Raw genomic sequence first — 11,016 nt, forward strand, 5'->3', positions numbered from 1 at the left:
TAGGCTATAAAATAGCCTCAATAAATCGGTCACATCAGTCGAATTAAATAATGTTACAATTTATATTCTATTTAGATCAAAAAAATATATGAAAATAAATTTTTTACTTTTATTTATTATAAATATAAAATAATCATTTATTTAATAATAAATAAATAAATAAAATAGACGAGTAAGTAAATTGATAAATAAAATATTTAAAATTTTTTTTTTTTTTTAATTTAAGAGTGTTATGTCATGTAGAGTAAAATAATCATATCCATATATTGAATGACATGCGCATGTAAGTTATGTCAAACTGGCACTATTAACCTACTGATGACCAGCCTATTAAAAAATTAAATTACTTGAGCGTTTAATATGTCAGATAAAATAGTCAACATCGAGAAAAATGCAACTTTTATTTATTTTCCATATTTTTCTCTCCTCTCACTGTGTAATATAATGTTTTTTTTCTTTTTTTTTTCGAATATTTCATCCTGTCTCTATTTACCGGATTTCAAACATGTGCCACAAACATCCGTTTTAAAAAAATGTCAATTGCATGACGTAAACAGATATATAAATTATTTTTAAATAATTAAAATTCATTGTTAATGAAATAATATTTCATTATAAAATTTTCAAATAATAGATATATTTTTTTTGAATAACAATTTCGAAAGTTTTTTCGATTCGAAATGATATTTCGTTTAAAAATTCTTCATCTATTTCTTTTTTTTTGTATCTACATTTGAAGAACAAATTAGTTTCTTTAAATATTGCCAAGCCTTTTTTTTTTTTTCTCTATTATTACTCAATTTTAACTTTTGATTTTATGTGATTATTGGTGCGTGGCTGCGTAATTATCACGACAATATTCAAACAACTTTTTATATTAATAATAATTATATTGCAAAATAATAAATGAATTAAATTTATTTCTATGGTTCCAGTTTTAAATCAATTTTACATTTTTTACAAGCCACATTTGAATATATATATATTTTTTTTTGTATTATTGCCTTGAAGATGAACGCGTTTTTTTTTTTTTTTTTTTTTTTGTCAACTAAATTTTTTCGTGTTTTATTTAATTTTTTTTCGGCTATAATTTTTCGCTCATGAAGATGAGAATAGCTTTATTATTATGACAATGTTGACATTTAAAAATATCAAATTTCCAGGTTCACTTTTTGTGTGTGGTATTTACGCACCAGAGTTTACTTCCGTCGATGAAAAGCTCGCACATTTATGCCTTCTGACTTGGAAATCCACCGCCAATAACAGGCTTTCTTCGTTCTTAATATGTTTTTATATTTTTAAATAATTTTTTTTTTTACCTCAGGCAATTCACGACAAACACGATTCAGATAATTTTATCTCTCAATTTTTTTTATTTTTAAATAATTATAGTAATTTTTATTTGCGTGAACACAATATTCTATGTGTCATTGTCGTTGCGCTTTTTTTTTTTTTTTTCATAATAAATAATTCATCAATTTGTATATTAAAACGATAATAAAAATATTGTCTTGATTTTTTAAACTTGCTTTTTTTTATTTCAAATAATTTTGGGTCGTTTAAAAAAATATTTATGGATCAAAAAAAATTATGGGTTGCTTGAAAAATACCTTAATGAATTATTAAATAAAAATTGCGTGATTTAAAAATTATAAATTGTCGGTATATTTAACATTGATATATATTTTATTTTAAAAATTTCATTTCCTCGTTTTATTTTATCCTTTTTTGATAAGTGTTTTTTTTTTATCATTTAGTTTATTTAATTTTTTATAAAACCGGATGCACACCTTGAGAATATTTTTCGCTTGGATATGTTCACGCAAAAGTTTAACAGCCATAAATATAATGAGAAAGTACAACAACAAAACTCATTGTTATCATTTTTTTTTTTCTTTATATTTAACAATATATTAAAACGGTAAATTGCTATATAGATTAAATTTATTTCGATATGTATTTTCATTCAATGAAAATACTTTTTAACATTTGTCAAAGTTCAGGTTAAATTGCAAGACTATTTAGTATTTTATTATTTTATTAAAAATAGCGGTATTTAATATAATCAAATACAGGAAGTGGGTCATACATGCCGGATGTAACTCATCATAAATTTAAATATTTTTTAAAATTACACAGATTGATTGAAAATATTTACCATCAATTCCCAGTTGAAATAATAAAAATTTATAATACGAAAAATTAATTAAAAAAATAATAAAAATTCAATTAATTTGTTTAAATAAAATAATTAATAATTAATTGATTAAATTTTGATAAATGTGTTATTATCGATAAAGAATTTACTCTAAAATTTGTGATAAAAATTTAAAATTAAAAAAACGAGGTTTTTATTTGAAAAAAAATTTAATCTTTTATTGATATTTAATTATAAATATTAATGAATGAGAGTATGAGACCAGGGGAGGGAGTTCAGTAGCTAACAGTAGCTTAAAGAAAAATTTGACGAATTTTGAATATGTTTGTAGTGTCAGCACTGCTACATTATTATTTCAAATATATAAATGCTGGGCCCAGGCCCTCGCCATCTATCGATCGATCCGATCGATCTCCAGTTGATCAGTCCGATCAGTCCAGTTGAGTCCAATTAAGACTTCAGTCTATTTTTTTGAAAAGTTTAAAAGTTTAAAAATCTTTTATTTATTTTTAATATAATATTTATAGAAATATAAAAATATTAAATCAAAACTTGGTTAAGTGTAGTGAAAAATAGTGAAATCATTTGATCTTTTTAAATATAATCTATACAAAATAAAACAATAAAAAAATCAAAAAGTATTATCAAACTAACACGTGGTTATATAGAGGTTATTTTTTTTTGGTGAAAAGTGTTCAAAAATTTTCATTTTGTTTAATATAACATATAGAAAAAAAAATATTAAATCAAAACCTGATTACCAATTGAATACCACATTTTAATTTTATCAAATAAAATGAAATACATTACAAGATCATCATGTGAACGTGAAAAATTACACGAGTTGAAAGGAAAGTGTGTAAAAAAATTTAAAGTTACAATTTACATTTCAACATATGCCTTCAACAAAAAGGACATGGAGATGAACATATTCACCTTCATGAAAAAGTTTAATAAAAAATACTATGAACATCATGACGATGACGACGCCAACAACAACACGACAATTGACTTTGTTAATGATGATTGCCTGGCTGAAATATTCATGTATCTACCAGCATGTGAAAGACCAAAAATAGCTTTGATTTGCAAGAACTGGAAAAGAGCCCTTGATTATTCTTGGCCGAATGTAAAAAAACTTGAACTAACTCATTGGGAATATAATAATTGTCCAAGTTATTTAAATAAATATCCAAAAATTAATGAACAAGTAAGGTTTTTGAGATCGCTGCTTGATAAATATGGTCGTTATTTAACAGAACTAGATTTAACAGCACATGGTTATTGTGGAATAATGCGAGTTGTCAATGAATCTTGTCCAAACCTCGTAAAACTTCGGTTGAGATTTAAGTATGATGAACCTACATTTAATGCATTTTCACGTTTATCTAAATTAAAAATATTAAAAATTATATTTCAGCATGTTAATGAATATATATCTGATAGATTAATTAATTCATTGAAAAGCCTTGCTGGTACATTAACCGAACTGACTCTTTCAAATTGGAACGAAGAAGATTTATATGAAAGCTTGAGAATTCCAAATTCATTTATTGAGGTACGTTAAACTTTATATTTATCAGAAAAAAAAAAAAAAAAAAATGAAAAATATTCTTTTTATTTTTGAGATAATGTATACTAATAAATAATTTTTTTTTTTTGCAGATTATTCCTGAATTAAAAGCTCTGAAATCAATTGAAACTGCTGGTATACTAATTGAGACTGACTTATACATGCAGCTGAAAAATTTGGGAATAATAGTCATCAGTCACGATCGTCGGTGGCTTAACAATAATATTTACAACTTTTTTCTGTATAAAAAAGTTACTACGCTAAATTTACGGAGTTACCAAGTTACAGATGATTGTTTATATACTATAGCCAATTGTTTTAATCAATTAAAATTTCTTACGATATCTTGTAAACGGATAACCGATGCTGGTATGGTAACTATTTCAAAGATGAGTAATTTAACGCATCTTCATCTTCGCGGCCCTAGTCAAGTCACTGATTCTTCAATCAAATTACTCAAAAATTTAACATTTTTACATTTACCATACAGCAATAAAATTACTGATGTTTCAATTGCGAAGGTTTTTGAAAATTCACCAGAGATGAAAATGTTTTACTTTTTAGGATCAGCTATAAATTCAGAATTGTTAAAAAAACCAGCAGAAATAGCAACTAAGCAAAAAAAAATATTAAGAGTAGCTCTTTTACATTCACCTGGTATAAAACAATATGAATCGCAATACTTACATCTAGTTCTATTGAATTCATCAAAAAAAGTAGTGTATTGGACGATAAACTTTAAGGATAAATGAAAATTAATTTTAAAATTATAAAAAAAAAAATAAGGTAAAGTTATTATTGAGATATTATTATTGTATTAAAAGTGTAATTTATAATTTAAAATTTAGACCAAGTAATTTAGTAATTATTTATTTAAAAGAAAAAAAAAGATTTCAACTATTTTTTATTAAATTAACTAGAAGCAATAATTATAAATTAAAATCTGAGAAATTTTTTATAATAACAATTAATGTATCAATTTAAAAATTATAAAAATATAAAAATAAAAAAAGCAAAATTTTTATAAATGAATAAAAATTGTCAATTGAATAAATAATCAACCCTGTTTATTATTATTTTATTTTTTTTTAATTCACCGTTCAACCTGTCTGGTATCAAATGACGTACGAGCGTGTCTAGATGATGATGATGATGATGGTGTTGATGCCAACGAGGGTATAATAAAAAAAAAAAAAAACCAGATACGATGAACCAGATTTAAACAACCGTAACTGTCGTATGTCCTTTGAATTTATAAACTTTTTATTATCTGTCCACCCGATAATCAGATTAAAAAAAATTGAATTAATATTGCTCATTCAAATATTACTTTGATATATATATTTTAATTTTAATTATAAACAGTAATTATTTTATCAATAAATACCAATCGATTAATCAAAAAAAAAAATATGTAAAATTATAATTGACAATAATTAAAAATTAACTCAACATTTAAATGATAATTATAAAAATATAAAAATATATATTAATTACACAACCAATATACATTTAATTTAACGGTTAAAATTAAAAATAATAAAATGATTTTTCATTCAAAAGAATAAATTAATTAAGCATAAATTATTATTTTTATTTTTTTCAATTTAATATTTTAAACAATAACAACAGTATTAATACCGTTAATTTTACAATATCATCATCACTTGTGTTATTTGTTTTTCCAAGAATAATAAATAATATATTATTACCTATATGCTTTTTTTTTTTTTAAATTTCAATTTTACACTGCTCTTGTTACTCCAAATGATGAAAATTAAAAAGAAAAAAAAGTCTACCTACATGCAAAAAAATGGATTTAGTCCAGTGAAATAATAAGATGCATGAAAAAAAATTTAAATTAAAAAGAAAAAAAAATTGATACAAGTTGTATATATCTGACGTAAGACTTTCGCCCCCTCGGGGATTAAAACAAGGTGTTCCTTTGAATAATAAAACCGACACGCAACAAAACCCAAAAACAAAAAAAAAAAATTAAAAAAAAAAAAAAGTTAAATTACATTTCAATGGATATTATTTATTATTCACATCGATATTTTATATATCGAATAATAATGAATGTGTATCAGTGTTTTTTTACTATTAAAGAAAGTGAAAATATTTACAATTTCCTATTAATGTATTCTTTCTTTTGAATAGAACAAGCTGCGATTGAAAATAATTATATGCACGTGGGCGTTTTTGATGTGTATCTTGTTATTTATTCAAAATTGTTATATGTATTTGTGTCCAGTTGTGTATTAACGGACACACAACACAAACATTGGTTTATATAAAAATCATATAATAAGATGCATTTCTATGACATAAGACTTTCACCCACCCAGGTGATTATGATGACAGACATAAAATTAAAATAAAATTGAAAAATAAAAAGTAATATAATCAAGTAGTCAAGAGGTTTTTTTTTTTTTTTTTTCTCGTGTATGTATTATAATATATATGTCTATTTGAGATATATATCTTTTTGATAAATTATAGTAATGTCTAAAACTGCCCATCAGTCTTGAACTCTTATTTAATAAATAAATATATATATATATTTAAAATTATATAATCAAATAAAATACGTTTGAACTTTTGCAAGGGAATCTGCCGTTGGGCATTACACCACGGATATTGAATATAATCGTGAGAATATTATTTATAACAAAATCAATAGTAAAAATAATAATTTAACAATTTACTATTACACCAATATTTTTTTAAGTTAAAAAAATTAAATTTAAAAAGGCGGAAGTACCTGTTGATAATGCAGGACAAATGTGTCTTCATGGATTTAAATTTTTTTATTTTTTTTCTAATTTAAAAGTTTAAAAAATCATATGGCCAATAGACATACGCCTATTTACTGTTAATCATGCTTATAATATACCTTTATATTTTCAACACATGGGACATACGCCTTTTTTACTATTAATAAATTTTAAGTCAATGAAAAAAATTTTCAGAGGGATATACAAGTCATTTGCCAAAAAATTTTTGGAGCAACGTTTATTTACCTTTTAAAAAAACAAAATAAATAAAAAAAAAAAATTTCAAAAATGACAATTACGCTTCTTTACATTTAATACAATAATATAAATTATAAAAAATATTAATAAATAATTTATTATTTAAATAAACAAATTAAAATGTAAAAAAATATTTTTTAGTTTTTTTTTTTTTAATTTTTTTTTATGATAAAAACAAGTGTCATGTTATTAACAATAAAATAAATTATTAAAATATATTTTTTTTTCTTTAAATTCATTTTAGATATGTGTTGCATAAAAAAAAAAAAAAAAAAATTACGAAAATGGTACTTGTGCTTGCTAGCGTTAACTGATACCAATTTTATTAATTTTAAATGAAATAAAAAGTATCATAGATGAAAATAAAAAAAAATAAAAAAATACATAGTATAGTAGTACCTTACATTTGTTCATTATGTAAATTGATATTTAAATAATAAAAAAAATCAAGTGTATATATAACGCGAGCATCAGGTGGATATAAAAGAGGTGGTAAATAACGGTTCTTACGAAAAACCACAAGTGCTACTTTTCTTTCTCGGTTGTTGTTGTTGCTGTTGTTGTTGTTTTATTTATTTTATATATTTATTTATTCATTTTTCTATGAGTTGTGGTTAAACATAAATAAGTATAAAGATAGTAGTATTTATTTAACTTATGTATTTATTTATTGTAATACTTGGCATTCACCTCTCACGTAAGCTTCGAGGGATGCACGAAATATCATGGAAATTATATTTTCTGTTAGACATACTAATTCATCTGTTAATACATATTCAATATATTTATTAGTATAATATGTTGCACACTTTTATCTTTAATTATTCATTACTAGATAAAAAATATATTATATAAATTATCAATTTTATTTACTCAAAGTAACATCGTTTATTTATTTTTCATTTTGTTTTTTTTATTTAAATAAAAATTAAAAACAATTTTCATCTTTCCGTAAGTTAAAAAATTTATAAAATAATTATATTTACCCACGTACTTAACTTCCCACGTAAATTGTCAAAAAAGGGAACGTTTGTCTATTATGTACAGCCTTGTAACAAATCATCATTTACAATTGTTTATCAACAATATTACACCGCAGCTAATTAACATCAAAAAAATTCCAAAATAAATATAAATAATTTTACAATTATGTCTTAATTATATTTATCATTTTTATATATTTTTAATTTTAAAAAATAACAAACTAATCTTTCAAAAAAAATTTCTCATTTACAATGTTTAATATTTTTTTTTTGCGTGTCTAATTTAGACAATAAAAATTTAAATAAAAAAAATTCAATATTGTATTATCAATTTGCGTGCCAAGATAATATCAATTTAAAAAAAAACATCAAATTATTTGCAACATGACCTCAAAAAAAGAAAATCTCTATCAAAAAAAATTATGAAATTATAATAGATTAATAGAAAATTAATTATTATCCGGTAATTAAAATTTAAAAAAAAAAAATTTGATATAAAAATAAAGATATGGAAAAAATATTTGTTGATAATCTGATGATATTTTTTTTTTTTATTGTAATTCATAGATATCTTTTAGTGATATCATTGAGGCTATATTTGATAAGTTATCTTACAGGTTTATTTTGTCTCAAAGTTACCTATGAATATATATTTTTTTTCAACTAGATATGTACACAAAAAAATACAACGTATATTAAAATATACGTACCAATATGTACACAACCGGCTCGAAAAAAATTTATCCATAATTATTATTATTAATATATATAAAAATGATGAAAAATAAAAAACAAAGCAATGTCATCTGTTGATACAGACCTTTTTATAATAATTATTATTATTTTTAAATAAATATTCAATAGTAAGTAAAACCGTGACATTCTGACTCATGGCTGCTGCACAATTATCATTGTATTCATCATCGTCACGCCTATTTTTTTTTTTTTCTTTATGATACACAATCTATTTAAATATCTATACACATGAACCTTCCAATTTCACTCGGGTATACCACATTTTTATCCATTTAATTTCAAAATTTTCATCAGAAAAAAAACGTGGGTATTTAAATTTAAAAAAGAAAATTAGAGGAAAAATAGAAACGAGGATTTTACTGTTGTAAATTATTATAATTCTACAAAATATTAATATACTTGAAATAAAAAAAATTCAATTGATGCACAAAATACAATAAAAACATAAAACTTTCATGAAAAAAAAAAAATGAAAAAAATGGTAAATAAATAGAGAAATTTTTATATAAAAAAATGATAATAATGATGAGTACTTACAGCAAATTTGTCCTTGTAGAAAAGTGAACTAGTCGACATGACGTTAAATGAACCACTCATTAACACAAATTATAAAAATTAATTAAAAACGACCCGGTATCATTGCAAGTTTAAAAATATTATTATTAAATTTTTTTGTAGTCACTAAATGTCTTGATATTTAAACACTGATTATTCGTTGATAATTATAAAATGAGGTAAAAAAAAAAAAAATTAAACACTTCCACATGTGTCATCCAACAGTCTCTTATCTATTTTTTTTTTTTTTTAATATTCCATCACTTAATTTCCAAATTAAACAAAAAAAAATAAAAAAAAAAAACAAAAATTCTTTTTCTAATTTATAAATTAAAAATAACAATGTTAAGAATAATAATAATATATTTTTTTAATTTATAAAATGTTTATTTCGTGTAAATTTGTTACGGTTAAATTTTATTATCACCTGAATTCAACCTGTTGGAGAAAGAGACTGGTGTAGCTGTCTGCATGTCCAGTTAGTTCGTAGCGGCCACAAAACAGAAACATGGTAATGGTAAAACCCCACCATTAACACATTCATTTCAAAAATAAATAATAATAATAAATATATATATATAAAAAAATTGAAAATAAATTTTTAAAAAACAGTCTCCTTCAACAAGCAACCAAAGCCATCACACCATGTCAAACCGACTCGCTTTTGCTGTTCATCTCATTTACTCGTGTTGATCGGTAGTAACTCTCTCATCAGTATTATGTACTTAACGTTTTGATGTCTCGATTGACCTACAATTTACAATTCAATATGTATCGTTAAGCAAATATTGTCACGGTTAATTTTTTATATTTTATTTTTAATTAATTATTTACTTTATGAGTTTCCTAATTTTGCAACAACATTTTCAGCTTTTTCAACAGAGTTTCTAACTGTCCCTCAGAGTTCCTAATTTTTCTAATCATTGATTAGGAAATTTCATCAAATTAATTACTCAATTATGTATTAAAATTAATTAACATCAAAAAAATTTTAAATAATTTTCCAGGCTGTGTTATTTTAAAACCACGTACAAATAAAATAATATTCTAAAAAAATAAAAATTTTAAATGACTAAATCCAGTTTTTAAATTAAAATTTTGTTGTAAAAAAAATTTATTGTACCCAGTTTATCCTGGTGAACTAATCCTCTAGTGGAAAATTATATTATTTTTCAAAAATTAATAAAATTAATTTATACAGTAGTTAATATATTGATTTAAAAAATAAAATTTTGTTTTATGACAGTTTAAATATTTCCCGCGGAAAAAGTCGATTGTCGATTCATCAAAATATTTACAATCGATATATTTATATCGAATTAAAATGTTTCAGATATATTTATAATATTATATATGTTTGATCTTATTTATTAATTAGAATTAATTAATTATAATAATTATTATTTTTTATTTATTAATATTGTTGTTAAAAAAACGTGTTGAGCTACCGAATTATACAACGCCATGTTGAATTTTTGTATATTGATTACAGAATTTTCTAGAAAACCGGCGTCTATTTAACTTTTTATTAATAATTTATTTATAACAATTAATCATTCACAATATTATAAAATTTATTTATTTAGCTTTTTTATTATTTTTTTTTATAATTATCAACTATTTTTGCTCCTAAAAAAATTAACAAAAAAAAAAAAAAAGGCGGAGAATGATGAGACATTTTGTAACGCGAGATGCTCCAATAATGCTTTAAAATAATTTTAATTTTTTTTATAAAATCAATAATTAAATACTCATTGAATAATAGCTAATATAAAAAAAAAAAAAATTTATTCTACTAATTTTTCAATGATTAAAAATGAATTTTTTTTCTTGATTTATTTTCACTACTTCCTGTTAAATGACTAGCATTTTTTTAACATTATTCATTTGTCTAATTTTTTAACCTCAAATCACTTTAATAATTTGACCGCGTGCCTTTTTTCTCACTAAATAACG

Source organism: Aphidius gifuensis, linkage group LG6 (genome assembly GCF_014905175.1).
Source record: "Aphidius gifuensis isolate YNYX2018 linkage group LG6, ASM1490517v1, whole genome shotgun sequence".
Lineage (NCBI taxonomy): Eukaryota > Metazoa > Arthropoda > Insecta > Hymenoptera > Braconidae > Aphidius > Aphidius gifuensis.